Here is a 20,950-nt window from a genome sequence, read left to right as displayed (position 1 = left end):
TCGATCTGTTCTTCCTTTCAGCCACCCCATTCTACTGTGGGTTATGGGTTTCCGTCAATTACCGTTTAATTCCTTCTGCTACACAGAAGTTCTTAAACTGTTGGGAGACATACTCTCCACCATTGTCACTACTTAAGGCCCTTATTCTCTTTCCAGATTCTTTCTTTGCCAAGGATTTGAACTCACAAAACCTTGAGAATGTCTAATCCTTCTTCTGCATAAAGTAGATCCAACATCTACGAGAAAAATCATCAATAAAAATAACATAGTACCTTTGTTTAGTGGTGGAGGCTATAGAGAATGGTCCACACACATCTGTATGAACTCGCTCCAGGATTACTCCAACTCTACTGTCTCGATCCTGAAAGGAATATTTTGCATACTTACCCAAGGTACAACCTTTGCATGTATCCATCTGCTCTAGTTTTCCCTTAGGAAGTTAGGTATAAATCTACTACATGATCTTCAAGGCCCCATGGTGCAAGTGCCCCAATCTTCTATGCCATAGCTTGCCAACATCTTGGCTTTGCACCAACTCTACTTTGGAACTCAATGTAGCACAATCATCTGCCTCTAGCTTGTAGAGATTCTTAACTCAAATCCCAATCCTCTTGGTCTGCCCAATGCCAATATGCCTTAGGAATACCTTTCCCCTTTAGTAAAGACTACGTCATAGTCTTTTTCTTCCAGCATAGCGTTGGACACAAGATTCTTCTTCAGACCTAGTACATACTTTACATCAGTCGGGGTGAGAGGAGCTCCATGCTCCTTCTAAAACACAACCATACCTTCACCTGAAACACGGTACTTTCTATCATTTCCCATCTCGATCCGCATCTGGAGATCCTTCTCCTCCAAGGTACTGAAAAGATTCTTGTTGCCAATCATGTGGAATGAAGCTCCACTGTCCAGGTACCAAACACATCCCACCATGGATGAAACCATGCATGTGATGAGAGAGAAATCCAATTCAAACTATGAGGCCATTGCCTCACCATCTGATCCTTTCGAGGATCCCTTCTTGGATTTCTTCTGTAGACAATTCGTAGCATAATGGCCCACCTCATGAAAATGAAAGCATCACACTTTCGATTTGTCAATATTCTTCTCACCATGGGAAGAACTCAATTTGGAATGGGAATCCTTCCCCTTCCCTTTCCACACCTTACTTGCTAAGGCTAGATTTTCTTCATCATCTTGATTTGATGAAGATCCATCTCTGGTCCTTCTTCTTATCTCCTCCTGCATCAGATCCAACCAAATTCGTTCCCAATCTGGTAGTTTCTCTCTTCCATTTATTGAGTCTTGGTAGCTATGCCAGCTCTCAGGAAGACCAAGGAGAGCAAGACTCACGATGTCATCATCGGCTATCGTGATCCCTACACTTCCAAGCTCATCCTTGCAGGTGGTGAGCTTGTTCAGATATGTAGAGATCATGTCGCCCTTTTCACACTTGATTTTCCTAAGCTTTTCTTTCAGTGCCAGCTTCCTCTGATTGTTGTTGTCCTGATATAGATCCTTCAATGTTTTCCACATTGAAAATGGTGTCTCCTTCCCACGAAGAGTCGAGACAATGTGGTCTCGAACTCCCTCTAGAAGGATTCTCCTCGCTCTAGCCACACATTTCTTCCATTCTGCCAATTCTTGGGCATTAGCTACTACTGGCTTGGGGACTTCTTGATCAATGAAGTACTTTGGACCGTTTTCCTCTAATACTACTTCCATGCGATCCTTCCAAGCTATATAATTTGAGCTACCATCAAGGGCATACTTGAGTCTTAAATCGTTGAACACCATTGGTGAAATTTGAGATGCGATAAGAATTATAATTCTATAATAAGGAACTTCAAACTTCACACTTCTCCCTTCTTTGTATGATGTTCTTCACTTTGATCACCTTTACTCTGACACCATGTAGAATTTCTCACTGTAGATCAATAGATTATGCAATATACTAAAGAAAAATACTAGATTGACTTCTACAACAAACTTGTGGAAGCTTAATCAATTTTGAGCAAGATCAAATAGAACACATATAACAAAGAATGAGAAAGCAATAAAAAATGAACACAGAAGAATACTCTAGGGAAAACCTCAACTAAAAACCTCGATCTCTATATTATCATACAAGTGGAAATATGTCTATATTACATAAAGCTTTAGGTCACAAGCTATCCAACTCTCAGTACAATCCCTCAATGCTACTCATACACTGAATATATACAACATATGCCTTCCTCCAATCCTCCAATCCTCCTATTTCCTTGCGCAGTTTCTCTTGGGGTCCAATGTTGCCACCTATGTGAATTCCCACATCATACACTCATCAAAACTCAGAAATAACTGTGCAATCCTCAAGCAATGAATTCCTTCTGCATGCAAGAGATATCCTCAATGGAATATTCCTACAACTCATAGTACATTGTCCAATCATCTGATCTCAACTAGGTCTCTGACTGAACTAGCATGCATGAGTTATTTATGAGAGAATATTCAGTTATCTGAAGTACACTAGGTACATGCATGCATGCATTAACTAACTAAACTCTCAATCAGTTCCACAAACTGTTGGAACTAATCTAACTGGACTTAACTCAGTTAACTGAGCTAATTACAACTCAAAGTACAACTCATCCTAATCTCCTTAATTAAGGGATAACTTCCTCAATCAAAGGGAAAACTGTTGCATGTCTTCACATAGACTTCATGTTTGATCTTTTCCAACTAATTAACTCAAGATGAATTAGTTAATTATTTTACAAACAACTGCTAAGATCAAATTCGAATTTTAATTCTCAATTTTAGTTCAAGGACTAACTAAAATTGGAATGTATCCCAAAATGTTATTTATAGCAATGTTATTTTGAGAACTTCTATTTTCAACATGGTTAAGTCTAGATAAGAAATCAGCTACCTGATTTTCCTTTCCAGGCCTATCCAATACTGTGATGTCAAATTCATGCAGCAACAAAAGCCACCTAGTAATCCTGCCATTAATAACTAGTTTATTCATGAGATATCGAATCACAGAGTGATCGGTGTGTACAAAAACTTCATAGCCCGCGATGTAATGTCTAAACTTATTAATAGCATAAATCACAACAAGGAATTTTTTTTAGTTACCGTGTAATTCAGTTCTATAGGAGTTAATTTTTTACGAACATAATAAATAACATGTGTTACACGATCCTCCTTTTGTCCCAATACTACTCCTATGGTTGAATCAGAGGGATCAGAATATGAAAAGGCAATTTCCAATCTGGACCTCTCAAGACCGGTGCTAAAGAAATTTTTTTGTTGAGTGTATTAAATGCAGCTTGACATTCATCATCCCAATGAAATTTAGCTTCTTTAGTAAAAAATTTGAATAATGGAGATGCTACCTTTGTAAAATCTTCAAAAAACCTTCTATAGTAACCTGCATGTCCAAGGAAAATTCGGACTCCCTTCTGATTGGTTGTTGGGGGTATATTTGTAATAACTTCAATCTTTGCTAGATCAACTTTAATTCTTGTAGCATAAACATGATGACCCAAAACAATACCTTCATTCATAATCATATTCATTACTTAATGAGAGATTAGTTTCTCTACATCTCTGTAAAACTTTCTCAATATTATGTAAATCTTATTCAAAAGTATCACCCATGACTATAAAGTCATCCATATAAACCTCTACGCAATCATGCAAAAGATCAGAGAAAATACCAAGGACCGCCTGCTCGAATGTGGCTAGGTGAATGCCTCTCATATCTGTGTATTCCCAAGCAAAAGTGTCTGAAATTTTTTTTAATGCTTGAATTAATTGTTTTTCCTGTTCAGGGGTTCAAGAAGAATTAATATTCAGAGGTTTTTCAGGAAAAATTTCAACTACCTTACTCCCCCATGTAATCATGGAATATGCAAGAAATGAATATAATAAGGATGAATGTAGTTCAGTTTCTGTACTATACTCATGAGAATCCTACATATTAGAAATGAAATCTAAATCATGACTAGACTGCCCTTTCTCTTGCTACAAAATAATCAAGATTAGAAATACAACAATTTATCAAATTTTCTTCTGAATTTTCTTTAAGGCTAATGGCTTGGGCAATTGTCAAAACTGGTTGGGTACATTTTGAATGATGCTCTTCTTCTTCAACCCAATGTGTATTTTCTGATCTCAGGAGAGGTTGAGCTGGGGGGTACAAATTAATGTGCTTTATTTCAGTTCCAAGAGTGATGGTCATGTCTTCAGACCTACACCCTATGTAAGCATCTGCCATGGCTAACCACGGTCTCCCCAAGATCAAAGGATGCCCTCCTAAGTTAGTTTTGGTTTGAATAACATAAAAATCTGTAGGGTACTTCCAGGAATCTAATGAGATGACAATGTCTTCTAATACCTCCTCTGGCTTTACCTTAGACCTATCTGCTAATTCTAACATGGTAGGAGTAGGAAATAAGTCAAAGGTTCCTATTCTAGATAAGGTATCCATAGTCATCACATTAATGGCTGCACCCAAATCAATTAAAGTGTTTTTTATAGGTTGTCCATTGATAAAGGTGGTAACCATAGGGATTCCAAGGTCTGCATATTTTTCAGTAACAAATCCGGTAGACATTAAAATTGCAAGCTTTCCACCTACTTGAATTGTAGAGAGTTCTCTCTTTTGTCTTCCAAGTCTCTTGGTACATAGCTCCCTTACTGTTTTGGCATAGATCGAGATATCTTAATTTCTTGCAGCAAGGGGATCTTAATGCATACATTTCTCAATTTGGACACAAGATCAAACTTGGGCTGTTTTATTTTCATTTCCAACCTCTATGGAAAAGGAGGTTGGATTGTATGGGATGAGGAAGGTTCTTGTGGCCTTGAAGTAGGTTGTTCTGCTAGTTCAGGTGTGGTTTCAACTTCAGGAATTTCTAGAGCATCTTCCTCTACAATCTCTTCAATTATTTTGGGCTAAGTCACCACTTTTCCAGACCTCAGTTGGATTTCCTACAAGGACACATGGAATTACTATAACATAGGAACAAAAATTTCTCACAACGGCTGTGGTGCAATACAGCAGGTAGGAAAAGTAAAATAAGTGACCAATCCAATGTTGCGAGCAGATTGGATGGTTTTATTATTGGGGTTAGACACTAACTGGGCAAGAAGTTGTGTAGGATGAGGTTGATTTGGTAGGGCAGGCAACTGACGCTGTTGTTGTTGAGGTTAAATCATTTGTTGTTGTGTGGGTTGCGGTGGATAAAAGTTTTGAGAAGGAAAATTCTGAGTGGTAGGGTAAGAAAAGTTCCCCTACCAAGGATGTTGTGGAGGCTAAGGCTGCTAAGGCATTGGAATATTCCACATCTAATTTTGATTATAAGGAACTCGATAATGCGACTGAGCCATACCTCTAGCACATGGTTACCATGGACTTTGAGGTGTCATTGCATAGAGTGCATTGACAGCTCCTTGATCTGCTAGATATGCTGCTTTGATTTCAGGAAGTGAAGGATATTGATTAGTGGAATGCTCCACTTCACATATTTGACATACCTCTATACTATCTGTAGGACATTCCCTCAAGGCATGCTTCCTCCTGCATTTCAGATAGAACATGCCAGGGATTTCTCTAATTCCTCCTATTTTTCCTGTTTCTTCTTAACTTGAAAAACATCCAATTGAGAAGATAATGTGCTAAGAATATCAGTTTCAAAATTTTCAAATAAAATATGCATTTTAGCTCTAGTTACTCCAACTCTAGCAACTGACTTGACAAGCCTAGAAGAAGTATCTCGTGTTCCTCCTCCAACTTTATAATTTCCTCTTGAATATCGCTAACATATCTCACATACTTCATCATAGCCCAACTTCGATCTATCACCTTCTCCCATTAAGCTCAGAATCTCCGGAGATTCTAGTCTTGTTGCTCTGAGCAAAATTATTCTTTTAGTATCCTTGCTTAGTTGATTCATTTTGGATCTCTGTAGATTATAGTGAAATCTCTCCACCAAGTCCTCAAGACTCTCCCCCTCCTTCTGGGTCATGCCAAAAATCTCTTCTCGAAGGTCCGTAGTCATGCAATAATCTTGATATTTCCTTAAGAATACCTTTCTCATTTCCCCCCAAGTTGTAATGTTGTTTGAAGCCAACCCCATAAACCACCTGAAAGCTGCATCCTTTAATGTTTCAGGAAAAAACTTCAGCTTCTAAGAATTGGAAGAATAGGCATAGCTCCTGCATAACACATCGAACTCGAATAGAAAGGCATCGGGATATTCGCTAGGAACCCCATGAAAGTTAGGCAAGACTAAAGGAGGAATCTTCTTCATCTGAGTAGCTCCACCAGCCTCCCTGATAGGGAATTCGAATATGACCAGTTCTTCTTCCTTCTCATCATATCCATCTCTGTGACCAGACCCCTCTTCATGAGCTATTCTAGACCAAAAGGAAGTGGGGCCTTTGTAAAATACATATTATATGGAATCAATGGTTTGGAATTTTGGTTGTTGAATATGATTGTCAAGGAATTCCTTTTCAGGTTGACCACTGAGAAAAGATGTTGTTTTCCTTGTGATAGGAGATTCAAAATGGGCAGCAACAAAAGATTTTCTTGCATAAGATGCTACTATAGAAGCAGGAATATGTTCTATGCTCTTTTCAGGACCACAAATCTCCTGACCAGACTCTTCTTCTCTTGCTGCCTTATATCTTGCATACTTCTTTTTCCTTGCCAGTGTATTAGTAAATGAAGTGGTGCTATGTCGGACCCAATCATCTACTATGAAAAAAATAAAAAAACTACTTACCAAACAATCAGGAAATGACTTTGGCGAATTTATGACCTCCTCCAGTGCGTAGACTTTGCCTTTCGTATTACCACTTTGACTCCCCCAGTCCTGAAAAATTCCAAACAATGCATGTAATACAAAAACACTTAAGTATTATCCCTTTAGCACCTCCCTGACAACGGTGCCAAAATGTTGAGTCAAATTATAGCCTTATAATTTGATTTACATAAATCATCAACCCAGGGCAGGTAAGCTTGTGAGACGTTGTGCAAAGTATATGTAGGCTTAACACTGTAAGTGCTGATTAATCTAACTAGTCAATCATACAAAACCAATGACTCTTTCTTGCATCAATCACTTAGTAGCAAAGGCTATAGAGTGGATCAAACATCCCTCTATAGCTCTTAAGATTGTTGATGATGATTAGGAAAAGATACAGAAATCAACTTACAACAAACTCAGAAATTCACTCAACATTAGAAATCAAGTCTTCATTAAATGAATTCCACACATTAACAAGAAACTAGTTCATTTAATCAATTGTTGTTGATATATCAGAAAGAGTGCATTAGATGTAAAAATAAATTATTACTACATAACAAAAATAAAATGAATAAACACTAAACTATGGGAGTTGTGAGCAAAGGGGGCCCTCCCTTACTCAAAACCCCTTCAAATTAGAAGAGCTTTCTCACTGAAGTAGACAGAACATATAATATTGTATTAATCTAAAAAAGATATAGTCGAGTACAATCTGATATATAGTCTTAGCTGAAACCAACCCAGCAACCCCCTATCATGAGAACTAGAACCGATTTTATACACTTACAAAAGCCCATATATGGCTCACAGCAAGGAAGACTACTAATCTAAGCCATCGACTAGTAGGTATGTTAAAAAAATATCGAATTTAGCCATATTGGGTCTAATCCATGACTGAAAGCATGGATTAGACAAAATTCGTTACATGGCTATAGCTTTTCTCTAAATGGCCAACAAGAGAAAGTTTATGAATCTGGGTGGTATCATTGGTAGATCTTAAACAACCAATAGGACAGCATCCATATGTGATACATTCCCCACAAAACCCATGTTCCTATTTTATGTAGATATTCATGGAACACAGTTAACCGTCGATGTTGCTGTAGGAAATCCGGGTGGTTACAAGAAATCTGTGGCTGCAGGAATTCCAAAGTGTTTGTAGGAAATAGGATTGCACATCTGTCTGCAGGAAATGAAAGCCTATTTTTAATCAAAACAAATATACACAAGAACTCTAGATTAGTTGGCATGGTAATTATAATAAAGAATAACTAGCTGTAAGGAATACTTAAAGTTAAGGTAAAAGATGTTTTTTCATGTTAATTTGCATACCTTCAGCCTACGACACCCTTTTGGAAAAAACCTAAGTATTATAACCGAAATAGGCATAATAGGGGTTAAAGATAGTTCAAAATGGGAGAGGTAAAGTATGGAAAAGGGTGTCAAAATTAGGCGAAACCAAGCCCCAACAATGATCAGAAAAAATTATTTCTATTTGAATATAGGATATTTCATACACACAATGCAATTTCCTACTTACTTCGATTCTCCTTCCCTTTTAAATGCTTGATATCAAATTCAAATTCACTAAGAAAGGCAAACCATCTTGTTTGATGATCATTAAGGTTACGCTATTTTAAAAATCTCGTTAAGCTATTATGGTCTGCCATTAACATAATTTTTTTTCCCAACAGGTAATGCCTCCATACCTTCATTGCATGTATGACAAAAGTCAGTTCTAAATCATAACAAAATATTTCTGATCATGTTTCTTTAATTCCCACGATTCATAGACTATTTCTCTACCCTCCTACATCAACACTCCCCTAACTCCCTCTTGATACGCATTAGCTCTCAGGTTGTCCCTTGGCTGCTTAAGGGATACGACCGAGGTAACCACAAACCAATCTTTGGACTGCAGGTCCTAGCCTACCTGCAATCAGAGAGGGCTCTCTCTTAGTAATTTAGCTTTGTTTAGGGTGATTTTAGGCTAGTTATGATGATCCTGGGTTTTGTTTAAGTTTTGGTGGGAAAGATGAATGTATTCAAGCAGAGTTGGGTTGCAAACTGTGAGAAGTTCAAACCATTGGGCATGGAGTCATGGTTTAGGGCTGCTGGTGCGTTTTCTTGGTCACAAGAGGAATATAGAGCAGGATAGCTACACATGAAACAACATTCAAGCTGAATAAGGATGAAATGGAGGTCAGAGATGAAAGGCAGCTAAAAATCTTTCACCTTTTTTACAGAGGGAAGGTGGGTGAACAACATATAGGAGCAATTAAGAATTCCTACATAACAGTCATACATAAATGAAATAGAGAAAATATGAGCCATAAGGAATTCATATTTATGTCTAGATCAGAAGAAAACATATAGAAATAACAAGAACTAAGCATAGAGTGCTGTCAAGCAAAGCCTAAGCTATTTTTTTCTTGTTATTTATATCATGGCAGATAGATGGCACAACATACATAAAACTGAAAACAGAGGTAAAAAGACACTTATTGGACCATGCAGAAGCACAGGGATTCCATAGTCACTCTTCGGGCATTAAGACCACACCAGACGGTTCCTCATCCAAGCTTTCAGCAATCTTTGATTATAAAGGATTTCACAAAATACAGCGCAAATCCAGGAGTGATGCAAATCAACCAACCAACCCTTTTTCCATAGTAGAGGGTGGTTTAAATAGGGAAAATATGTACAGACCAGATCTCTTAGAAGATCTCAAGTGAAAAGTATCTCAAAAATATCTATAAAACAGATCTTAAACAGATCTGATCAAATGAGTGCTTCTAACCTAACACATGCTTGAAATAAATGCCCAAAAATATCTACATGAGTTTTGCAGGGGACAACAGCCTCAAAAATGGATTAATACAGTCCTTTGCTGCTATGTGTTGGCTCTTTATCATTACTTCGCATTGGGCCTGCAGCGCTGCCCTCAAGGGCGGCCAAATACATTGTTTTTGCAATAACTATGCTTTGAATTCTTTTATCTGTGCCTCCAAGTGGTTATGCTGCATCTTAAGTGGCTTTAAAGCCCAAACTAGGAGTTGGTGAGCCTTTATGGTTCTGAGCTGCCTTTATGTTGTTTTTCGACTTGTTGGAGGGCCTTTTAAAGCTTATCTGCTTTGAGAATATGTTTTTTGCTGAAGCTTACGACTGATACTCTCTGTCGCTTCACTGATTCCCTTTACCTGCTGAATAGATGCTCCTTTAGTTGAATCGGGCCTTTTCCTGTGCTGATACACTTTTAACATCAAAATCACCCTTTCCCAGCTGCTGTTCGGCCAAAAGAAACACTATTGGGCATACTGCGGGCCTTGGGAATTGCTGTCAGCGCTTGCCGATCAAAATGGTGCTTATATCTGAAAAAACGATGCAAAAACGAGAAGAAATTGGCGTTGATAGATTGCTAAGGCAAAAAGCCATGTAATTTGAAGTAAATCGAGCTAGGAGTGATGCACAATGGGTTGAGCAAATCCAGCCTTCCTTGTAGCTATAGCGGGCGCGGGCGCCGCATATAAAACATGCAATATGGCCCTTTTTCCTTATAACAATCAAAATGCCTTTTAAACCATGAATTTCATTAAACACGGGCGCTAACGGAATACTGTAGATAAGATTAGATCCTGGCCGTTGGATCCGGCGTGGACCGATCCAACGGCCAAGATTGAATTGCAATATCACATCGGGGCTGACCATCGGGATCGGGCTTTACACATATTTATGGGAACAATGACAGAGCGATCGCCGATATTGCTATCGACAATCGGGGGAGGATGGGCGAAGTGATATTATAAATGGGTGGATCGATGCGATGGGGCGTGGACTGTTGATCTTGTCGCGCGATCGGACGGCCGCGATTAGCTCGGTGCGTCGGGATCGGCGGGGATGGGGTGCGGGACTTATGTGTTATGTATAACTTGCGATGGGCGATCGTCGATATCGTTATCGGCGACTGGGGGCGAATGGGCGATGGTTAATACATATGCGATTGTGATTTAACATGGGGCGACGCGATATTAAAATGGGAGCGATAGAGCGATCGCCGATATCGATATTGGTGATCGCAATGCGATAAGACATATGTGATGCGATAATATATGGCCGCGATAGCGATATCGCATCGGCCGGGGGCCAAAAACACGGACTATGGGTATAAAAAATTTGCGATGGCCGACAGCGAAGTCGCGATCGACGATCTTAAATTGGAGCATGCATAAAACAAAGGGCCAATACTTTTCGCTGCGACCTCCGACAGCGATATCGCATCAGAGGGAGGGGCATCCTAATCTGAGGTAGGCTTTATAACTTGGCCAAAGGAAAATGTGATCGGAGGACGGAAAAATGATATCGGAGGTGTTTGTAATGATTCAGAGAAGGGATTTTTAAGTAAAATGAGGCTTTTTATGAAATCGGAGATGGATTTATGAGATGCAGGAGAGATTTTAATAATCTGAGGAGGCTTTTTACATGGAAAAGAGGGTGTTGATATCATAAAAGAGGGATTTTATGCATAGGAATGAGTCCTAATGCATTGGAAGGGGATTTATGAGCAAAATGAGGGTTCTCACTAAGTTTCAGGAAAACTTAGTGATTCCCAAGCATACTTATGGTTATTTTTCAACCAGAGGGAGGGGATATGTACATAGGGGAGCTATTTAGTGCTTTTTAGTAAGGGGAAGGGGAAATAGATAGGGATTTACATAATAATGTTAGAAGTTAATATGAAAATGACAAGAAAGCGCTAAGTTTAGAGATCTTAGGCTATTAAAAGGAAAAAATGACTTATAGAGTGAATAAGAGTACTCCTAAGCAAAGCAAACCTTTACTTAGGCCAATGATATGAAAAATGATGAAACTTAAGAGATATCAAGTAGATCTTGACCTCTTTAGGGAAGTTAGTGAATGATTTGGGGAAGGGGAAGAAGGGGAAGTTAAACATGCCTTGCTTGAGCTACTCCGAATGGACTTTGCCTTGCAATTGTGATTGAGTAGATATAACACTTGAAAATATAAAATGGATCACAATCCATCATTCTGCCACCACAAAACTACCTACCCGGCCTACTTACCTAGCATTTTTTCTTCTTTTTGGTTTGGGTGCACTTGAACTAGCAAACCCAACTTTTCATTCTTTTCTTCTTGCTATCCTCCTATCTAAATCGACCCTTATTTCTTCCGGGGCTCAAATTAAGCTGTTGAGCACCCAAGATTCTCTACCTATGTACAAATCTGCCAAGATTAAACAGTTTGGACAGATATTCATTATCTATATTCTAAAACAAGCAATTGAAACCTAAGGAGGCCAAGATTAAACTGTTTGGCCCTCCTTTAACTGAAAACTCTTCAAAAATGGAATAACTCATCAAAAATGGAATACAGCAGTGGCATTTAGACCAGAACACTTTCATGGTCTCTTACTTTGAAATATGAAATCTTTGCGGCATGAAAATATGACATATTTGGCACTTTCAACTGTCAATCATGAAATATGAACACCTATTGCAATAGGAGGCTAACAGTGGCTCCACTTGGGGATGGATTTTCCTTGTGAAAAGCCAAGAACAACAGGTCAGACTGCCTTGATCTTCTATTGTTGCAGTAGACTGAAACACTTCTCTGTTGGCTGCTAAATGACTGGAATTTTGAGGCTTGTACACAACACTCTCATGAACTGAATTGATGTGAATATATATCACTGCCTGCTTTCTTCTGCGTGCTTATTACTACATGCACCTCTGCCTGAGCACAACTTTTGAAATAGATTCAAAACATGGAACAAAACTGGAGTATTTCCCTTATTCTGTCTTGAAAAAGCTGCTGATGTAAAAACTGAAAATACTCCTTTCTTTTGATACTATTGACTGAAAAACTGTAAGCTGTAAATAACTTCTTTTTAACTGAATCACTGTGATATGACAGCGCTGCTCTTGCTATCTTCTGAGTGTTTTGCGCATGTCCAAAACTGCCTGCGCACTTCTTTGGAATCCGATTGAAAACAGGGATAGAAATGGGGCATTCTCTTTGAAATTAATTCAGTGACTCAAATGCTACGTTGCTTTGGTTCTTTTCATTAAAAACTGCGCTGTTTTCCTGAGATTAATGCAAAGATAGAGCTTAAGAATGGAGGACTTGCATTGGCTGTGTCCTCATAAAACTTTGTTGTTGCTCCTCTAACGATCGGACTGCTATAAAAAATAAAAACAAAGCGCTGATATATACAAATATTAATGTAAAAAATATATACACAGCCGCGTTATATCCCTTAAAGGGGATCATGGTAATGTTTTAACATTCGGCCATTTATAGGGCCTTCTTCAACTGTGATGTCCTCTACAGTCTTTAGGAAGTATGTGTTGTTGCCCTGAACAACAGAGATAACAAACAGCCCTTTCCAAAGGAAATCGAATTTTGCATGCTTTCCTTTGTCTTCTCTTCGTGAGTCCCACCTTAGAACTTTGTTTCCAACACAGAAGTCCTCAGCTTTAGTCCTCTTGTCAAATATTTTCTTTAGCTTGTCTTGCAAGATCTGAGCTCCGTTGTAAACTTGCTCTCTGGTTTGCTGAAGATGAATGGTCTGATTAATTCTTCGTTGAATATCATTTGGTTTAGCCTGAATTTCCTGTAGCAGATTGATTACAGGAATGCCCAAAGAAGATGGAAATATGGCCTCCATACCATATACAAGCTCATAAGGGCTCATCCCAATGGATCTCTTGGTTGACAGTCTATCTGCCCACAGGGCATTTATCAGCTTCTTGTGCGAGTTCCTATTGTTTTCTTCTAGCACTTTCTTGATGATATTAATCAAGCTCTTGTTGGATGATTCGGCCAGGCCATTACCTTGAGGGTAATAGGCTGTGGAGTGGCCTAGAGTGATGTGAAATCTGTGGCCAAAACTGATCATTTTCAGGGATTTGAAGGCAGCAGCGTTATCTGTAATGATCTTCTTAGGGCAGCCAAATCTGGACAGAATGTTGGATTCAAGGAATTGGATAATGGTGGAGTCATTGGCCTGCCTACATGGGATGGCTTCAATCCACTTGGTGAAATAGTCGGTGGCTGTTAGAATCCACTTGTGCTGGCCAGAAGAGGATGGGTGGATTTCTCCAATGAAGTCAAGACCCCATTGTTGAAAAGGCTTTTCGGTTGAGATGGGCTTAAGGGGCAAGGGAAACAGCTTTCTTTTGCTTTCAAAGATTTGGCATTTGTGGCATGAGAGAGAAAATTTTTTGACATCTGCAAACAAAGAGGGCCAATAGAAACCAGCCCTCAATATCTTATCAGCAGTGGACTTCCAATGTAAGTGCCCTCCACAGTCACCTACATGGAATTCTTTCATAACATTGTCAGTTTCATTCATGGTTAAACAATTAAGCAATATGCCTTCTTGATTCTTCCAAAACAGGGCACCATCTAAGACAGAAAACTTGGAAGCTTTCATCTTTAAAAATCTCTTTTTGGTCCTGGACAATCCTGGGGGAGCACACAGGTTTAACAATATATAACAAATATCAGCATACCAAGAAGATTGCAAGAAGGTCTCACTGATCTGTGGAGTCCCCAGCTCCTGTTCATTGTGCAGTTGGTTAATGTCTAAGGCTTGAAAATTTGTTTCGGACAACAATTTGGCTAAACCTTGTCCCTTTATGAGCTTAGTGGGTATTAGCTCAATGTCATACTCAAGGATATTGGCAATCCACTTGCCTCTTTTGCCTTCTAATCCCTCTTGAGTTAATATGTCTTTTACAACAGAATTTGGGACATAGGCAATCACATGTGAATATAAAATGTAAATTCAGAAATCTTTAATTGCCTTAACAAGAGCATAGGCCTGCTTCTCCATGATTTGGTATTTCAAGGGGACATCCCTAAGGGCTCTGCTAAAAAATGCAATTGGCTTCTCATTTCCTTAATCATCCTTTTGCAGAAGGACAAAAGCTATGGTATGATCAGATGCAAAAGAAAAAATGATAAAATATTTGTCAAATTGTGGGCTTATGAGCACTGGTGCTTGGGTTAAAGCAGATTTTATGCCCTCAAATGCTTACTTGGCTTCTAGAGTCCATTGTACCTTGGAGTCTTTCTTGAGCATGTTGCTTAACAGTCTTATCAGCTCGGCTAGATTTGGGATAAATCTCGTTAGGAAGTTGATCTTTCCAAGGAATGTTTGCAACTCTTTTATGTTTCTTGGATATGGGATTTGAAGGATGGATTGAATTCTTTCAGGATCAATTCTAATCCCATCTTTTGAAATGATATGGCCAAGTAATTTGCCTTCTTCAAGGCCAAATAAAGACTTCTTGGGGTTCAAGGAAATGCCATATTTCCTACAGGTTATGAATACTTGCCTAAGGTGCTTGAGGTGCTCTCGATCAGATTTGGAGAAAGGGGTTAAGTCATCAAGATAGACAACCAAGAAATCATGGATTTCCTTGGCAAAAGCAATGTCCATGACCCTTTGAAAGGTAGCACCAGCGTTTTTAAGACCGAAGGGCATCTTCACATACTTAAATGTTCCCCACGGTGTTGTAAATGCTGTCTTGTCTTGGTCATCCGGGTGAACAAGTATTTGATTGAAACCTGAAAAGCCATCAAGCAATGAAATTCTTGATTACCCCACTACTCTTTGTAGGATGTGATCCATTTTTGGCAATGGGTAGTGATCTTTAAGGGAGACTTGGTTCAGATTTCTTAAGTCTACACAAAGCCTAATCTCACCTGTCTTCTTTCTTGTGGGAACAAGATTAGATGCCCATTCAGAAAATATAATGGGTGCTATAATGCCAGCCTCAAACATTCTTTTCACTTCTTTTTCAATCAAAGGGAGAAGCAAGGGATTAATTCTCCTTAGTTTTTGTTTGGAGGGCTTTTGGTTTGGTTTTAAAGGGGTGGTATGTTGAATAACTGAGGTGTCATAGGACTTCAAGTCCTCATAACTCCATGCAAATACATCTTGAAACTCTTTGAATAGGTCAACATACTTTGGTTTTTGGTCGGGAGGCAAAGAGTTGGACAACTTTATCATTTTGGGCTTCTCTATTGTCCCAATATTACAGTCTTCCATAGCAGCGTTTAAGGACTGCATTTTTGGATTTTTGGGAACATCGCTTGCATCAAAGATGTCTTCTAATGGAGTGAGACCAGCAGGCAGAAAATTGTCTTTCAAATCAATGATTTCGGCCTCTGTTTCAGCTATTTGTTCTAATTTCATTTGCTTCAGCTCTTCTATGTTTTTGGTATCACATATGATTGGCTGTAGCATTTTTCTAGCTGTTTCAGCTGTTACAGTTTGCTGATTTGTGTTTATTTGTTGTTGGGAATCATCCATGGCATCCATATCAATTTTTAGGCCTGAAAATTCATGCTGTAAGGTAAGAAAATTGCTGATTTGAGCATCATCCTCAAACACTTGCCAATCTTTGATATTGTTAGGGACAGCATGCCTATGCCTTATCTCAGCAGTAAAATGGTGATTGGGCTCAAAGGGAAGCTTGCAAGTGCTAGCAAAGGTGGCTAGACTTTGAGCATGCATGTTATGGCTTCTTGATATCTTGGCAAGCTTGGATTCAGTGAAGGAATTGAGTATTTCTATGGCAGCAGACCTATAAGCTCTTAGCCTATTGTCATTGGTAACAAAGTTGCCTTTCATCTGTTGAATTATTAAATCGGAGTCGCCTAGAATGGACACTTTTGCAGCTCCTAAAGATTTGATTAGTTTAAGGCCTAGAAGGAGGGCTTCATACTCTGCCATGTTGTTGGTACATCTGAAGTTTAGTCTATAAGCATGACCCTCTGCATGGTTGTTACGTGTATTGTGAATCCATATTCCAGCCCCTGCTCCTAGCTTATTAACAGAACCATCAAACTCTAAATACCATGTGATTTCTTGCTTGTGGCCAGTATTAAGAGTTTCAGTCATTTTAGGATTGGGCGGACCTGAGTCTTGTGTTTCAGGAGGTTCTTCTTGTATGCTGGTTGCACTAATTGTTTTAACAGTCTCATGGGTATGGGCAACCGATTCCTCACTCATGCATGCTTCTTTCTCTAAAGCCAAAGGCTTGACATCAGTTAGAGTACTTGATTCATCATTAAACAAAATAAAAAGAATCCATATCAAAATGGATCGAGCTTTTCCTCACTACTTACCACATACTTCATCAGTGTTTCTCTATACAGTCTCTTTGGTTGCCCAAAGACTTATATAGTGGCATAAGAGAGGTCTAATTGGAGAGATCCTTGGAGTTTTGCTCCCCAAGATCTTGATAAGAGCATCCCATATTTTGGTGGAACGTCAGCAACTACCACGTCCATTAGAATTGTTTTGTTGGGATATTGGACTAGAGAGACGCATAAGTCTTTAATTAAGCCTAAACACTTGACCTGACTTGAGTCAAAAGAGAATAAGTCTTTGTAGGGCCTTGTGACATCAAGGTTTAGCTTCTCCATAACTTCTTTGGGCATAAGATTGTGTGAGGCACCTGAGTCAAACATAGCATTATGCAAAACTTTATCATGAATGTGCAGGCTTACATAGAAGGGAAAAACAACTCCATATGTTGATTTTCCATTAACTTCTAGACCGAATAGCAGCTCAAGCTGATCATCAAGAACATTCACATCATCCTTGTTCTCTGGGATTTGCAGCGATCTTTTTATCTGCTGTCTGTAGATGTCATGCTTAGAAATTTCCAATAAAGGGATGGATATCTTTAGTTTTCCAATCTCTGATTCTAAATCGAAAGTTTTCTCTGATTGGGTCTTAGCATTATGAATGGCAGATTTTTCCTTTTCCATTGCATTAACAACTGTTTTCCTTTGATTATCAGTGACTTCTTGGACTTTTTCTGTCTCGAGAATGCTTTTAGGAGTGCTATTTGCATTTTCCTTAGAGGGAAAAGATACAAAAGGCAGATTTTTAGAGGGTTGTTCATTAGTAACATCTTCTATAGTTACTTCTTTCGAATTTGGGACTGTTTTATCAGCAGGCTTTCTGAAAGCAGCCTTGTCCTTAATCTTCTTAGGTTGTTTTGTTTCCTTTTGTTTGACGGGCTCGGGCACATCAATTGTTCTAGTTCTCAGTTTATATTGCTTGTGCACTTCCTACACAGTCGAATCATATCCTTGCTTGAAGTCAAAAGACTCCCCAGAGTTAGTTTGGAATTGATTAAAATCCTGTTCATCTTGGTCTTGTTGGGTATGATCGCAGTCTTCTTGCATTAAGAAAACATGTCGTTCAGTCTTTGAACCCACCATGTTTATATGAGTATCTTCTAAGGGTTGGCTGGACGTGGATGCCTCTGTGTAGTTTTCTTGAAATGGTGGTCTTACATCATGATCTGGGCTGGACCTTCCAGCGTTTGGGCTCTGAGTTTTCCTGAAATTTGGGTTCCTTATGGTATTGGGCTGTTGTCCTTCCCATGATGATTTCCTCTCAACACTCTCTACTCTGTTTCCCAGCATGTGCATGCCATTGATAATAGCATCCAGCTTTTGATCTAAGGCTGATGGTTCTTCCTTAAAGGTGTTTCTTCTCTCGACCTTGCTTTATTTCTCTTGGCAATTAAGTTTTCCTCCACACTAACCGCAATGTTTTGCATCTCTGCCAGGCTTTGAGGGGCTCTTTCCCTTAACTGATAAGCCATGTCAATATCAAAACCATCAGGGAATTTATACAAAGCAAGATCAGGTGGAGGTCTTAAGTTCTGTGGTATTGCATTATAAACATTATTAAATCTTACACAATAGTCCAAGACAGCCTCCTGAGGGTCTCTTTTGATGGTGTCATATTCAGATAATATGTGCAAGGGGTCTTTCTTCTTCTCCCATCTATTGATAAGTGTATGATATAAGGCTTCAGGATTAGCAATGGAATTGGCTGGGAATGCTCTAAACCAAGGCCTTATGTCTCCTGTGAGGCTTTGAACAAAAATCTTCATTCTTACGCTGTCGTCGTCAATCTCATAGTTTTCAAAGTAATCCTGCATTTTCTTAGAATGCTAAAGGGACGTGCAGGAACTTGTGCCATCAAAATAAGTTATTTTGGTTTAGTAATCCTGAGGCATAGCCCCTGGATTAGTAGGCAACTGTAATGGATCATATCTATTAGCCGTGTTTACGTGAATAAAAGGAACCGCAGGAATGAGTGGAACAACTGGAACGGTGGTAATAACAATAGTAATCGGAGTATGTGTAGTGAATGGAGGTGTAGAAGGAGTGCTTTGAGAGGTGGATGATGAACTAGGGGAAGTAGGGGTTGAACGAAATAAAACTTTGACAGGGGTTGGAACATAGCTTCGCTAAACTATTTCAGGACTAGAATCAGTGAAATCCTCTTTTCGCTCTAGTTTCCTGAGGTTCCTTGGGATTAAATTTGGATTTTCAAAAGTAGCTGGGGGATTTGGGTTTGGCTTTGACCTTGTATAACGTGAATTCTTTTTGGGAGCCAGCTTCTAGCTTGTTTTTTGGAATTTTATCAAAATGTCCCCAGTGGAGTCGCCATTATGTTAGCTCTCAGGTTGTCCCTAGGCTCCTTAAGGGATACGACCAAGGTAACCACAAACCAATCTTTGGACTGCAAGTCCTAGCCTACCTGCAATCAGAGAGGGCTCTCTCTTTGTAATTTAGCTTTGTTTAGGGTGATTTTAGGCTAGTTATGATGATCCTGGGTTTCGTTTAAGTTTTGGTGGGAAGGATGAATGTATTCAAGCAGAGTTGGGTTGCAAACTGTGAGAAGTTCAAACCATTGGGCATGGAGTCATGGTTTAGGGCTGCTGATGCGTTTTCTTGGTCACAAGAGGAATATAGAGCATGATAGCTACACATGAAACAACATTCAAGTTGAAAAAGGATGAAATGGAGGTCAGAGATGAAAGGCAACTAAGAATCTTTCACCTATTTGACAGAGGGAAGGTGGGTGAGCAGCATATAGGAGCAATTAAGAATTCCTACATAACAGTCATACATAAATGAAATAGAGAAAATATGAGCCATAAGGAATTCATATTTATGTCTAGATCAGAAGAAAACATATAGAAATAACAAGAACTGAGAATAGAGTGCTGTCAAGCAAAGCCTAAGCTATTCTTTTTTCTTGTTATTTAGATCATGGCAGATAGATGGCACAACATACATAAAACTGAAAACAGAGGTAAAAAGACACTTATTGGACCATGTAGAAGCACAGGGATTCCATAGTCACTCTTCAGGCATTAAGACCACACCAGACAGTTCCTCATCCAAGCCTTCAGTAATCTTTGATTATAGAGGTTTTCACAAAATACAGCGCAAGTCCATGAGTGATGCAAATCAACCAACCAACCCTTTTTCCATAGTAGAGGGTGGTTTAAATAGGGAAAATATGTACAGACCAGATCTCTTAGAAGATCTCAAGGGAAAAATATCTCAAAAATATCTATAAAACAAATCTGATGAAATGAGTGCTTCTAACCTAACACATGCTTGAAATAAATGCCCAAAAATATCTACATGAGCTGCGCAGGGGACAGCAACCTCAAAAATGGATTAATACAGTCCCTTGCTGCTATGTGCTGGCTCTTTATCATAACTGCGCATTGGGCCTGCAGCGCTACCCTCAAGGGCGACCAAATACATTGTTTTTGCAATAACTATGCATTGAATTCTTTTATTTGTGCCTCCAAGCGGTTCTGCTGCATCTTAAGTGGCTTTAAAGCCCAAACTAGGAGTTGGTGAGCTTTTATGGTTCTGAGCTACCTTTATGCTGTTTGTTGACTTGTTGGAGGGCCTTTTAAAGCTTATCTGCTTTGAGAATACGCTTTCTGCTGAAGCTTTCGACTGATACTCTCTGCCGCTTCACTGATACCCTTTACCTGCTGAATAGATGCTCCTTTAGTTGAATCGGGCCTTTTCCTGTGCTGATACACTTTTAACATCAAAATCACCCTTGCCCAGCCGCTGTTCGGCCAAAGAAACACTGTTGGGCATACTGCGGGCCTTGGGAACTGCTGTCGGTGCTTGCCGACCAAAATGGTGCTTATATCTGAAAAAACGCTACAAAAAGGAGAAGAAATGGGCGCTAATAGATTGTTGAGGCAAAAAGCCATATAATTTGAAGTAAATCGAGCTAGGAGCGATGCACAATGGGTCGAGCAAAG

General features: G+C 39.2%; 1 pseudogene; it reads right to left on the bottom strand.

Moving 5' to 3' along the window:
• The window catches only part of LOC149162268 (calcium-transporting ATPase 1 pseudogene), a 174,824-nt pseudogene extending 168,771 nt beyond the window's left edge, over positions 1-6,053 (bottom strand).
• Between the last annotated feature and the right edge of the window lie 14,897 nt (positions 6,054-20,950).

This window comes from Pinus tabuliformis, chromosome 5_2, assembly GCF_031772625.1.
Source record: "Pinus tabuliformis cultivar Carrire ecotype Pingquan chromosome 5_2, CPIR1, whole genome shotgun sequence".
Taxonomy (NCBI): domain Eukaryota; kingdom Viridiplantae; phylum Streptophyta; class Pinopsida; order Pinales; family Pinaceae; genus Pinus; species Pinus tabuliformis.
Note: the sequence above shows the minus strand (reverse complement) of the source record. Positions and strands in the feature narration are given on the sequence as shown.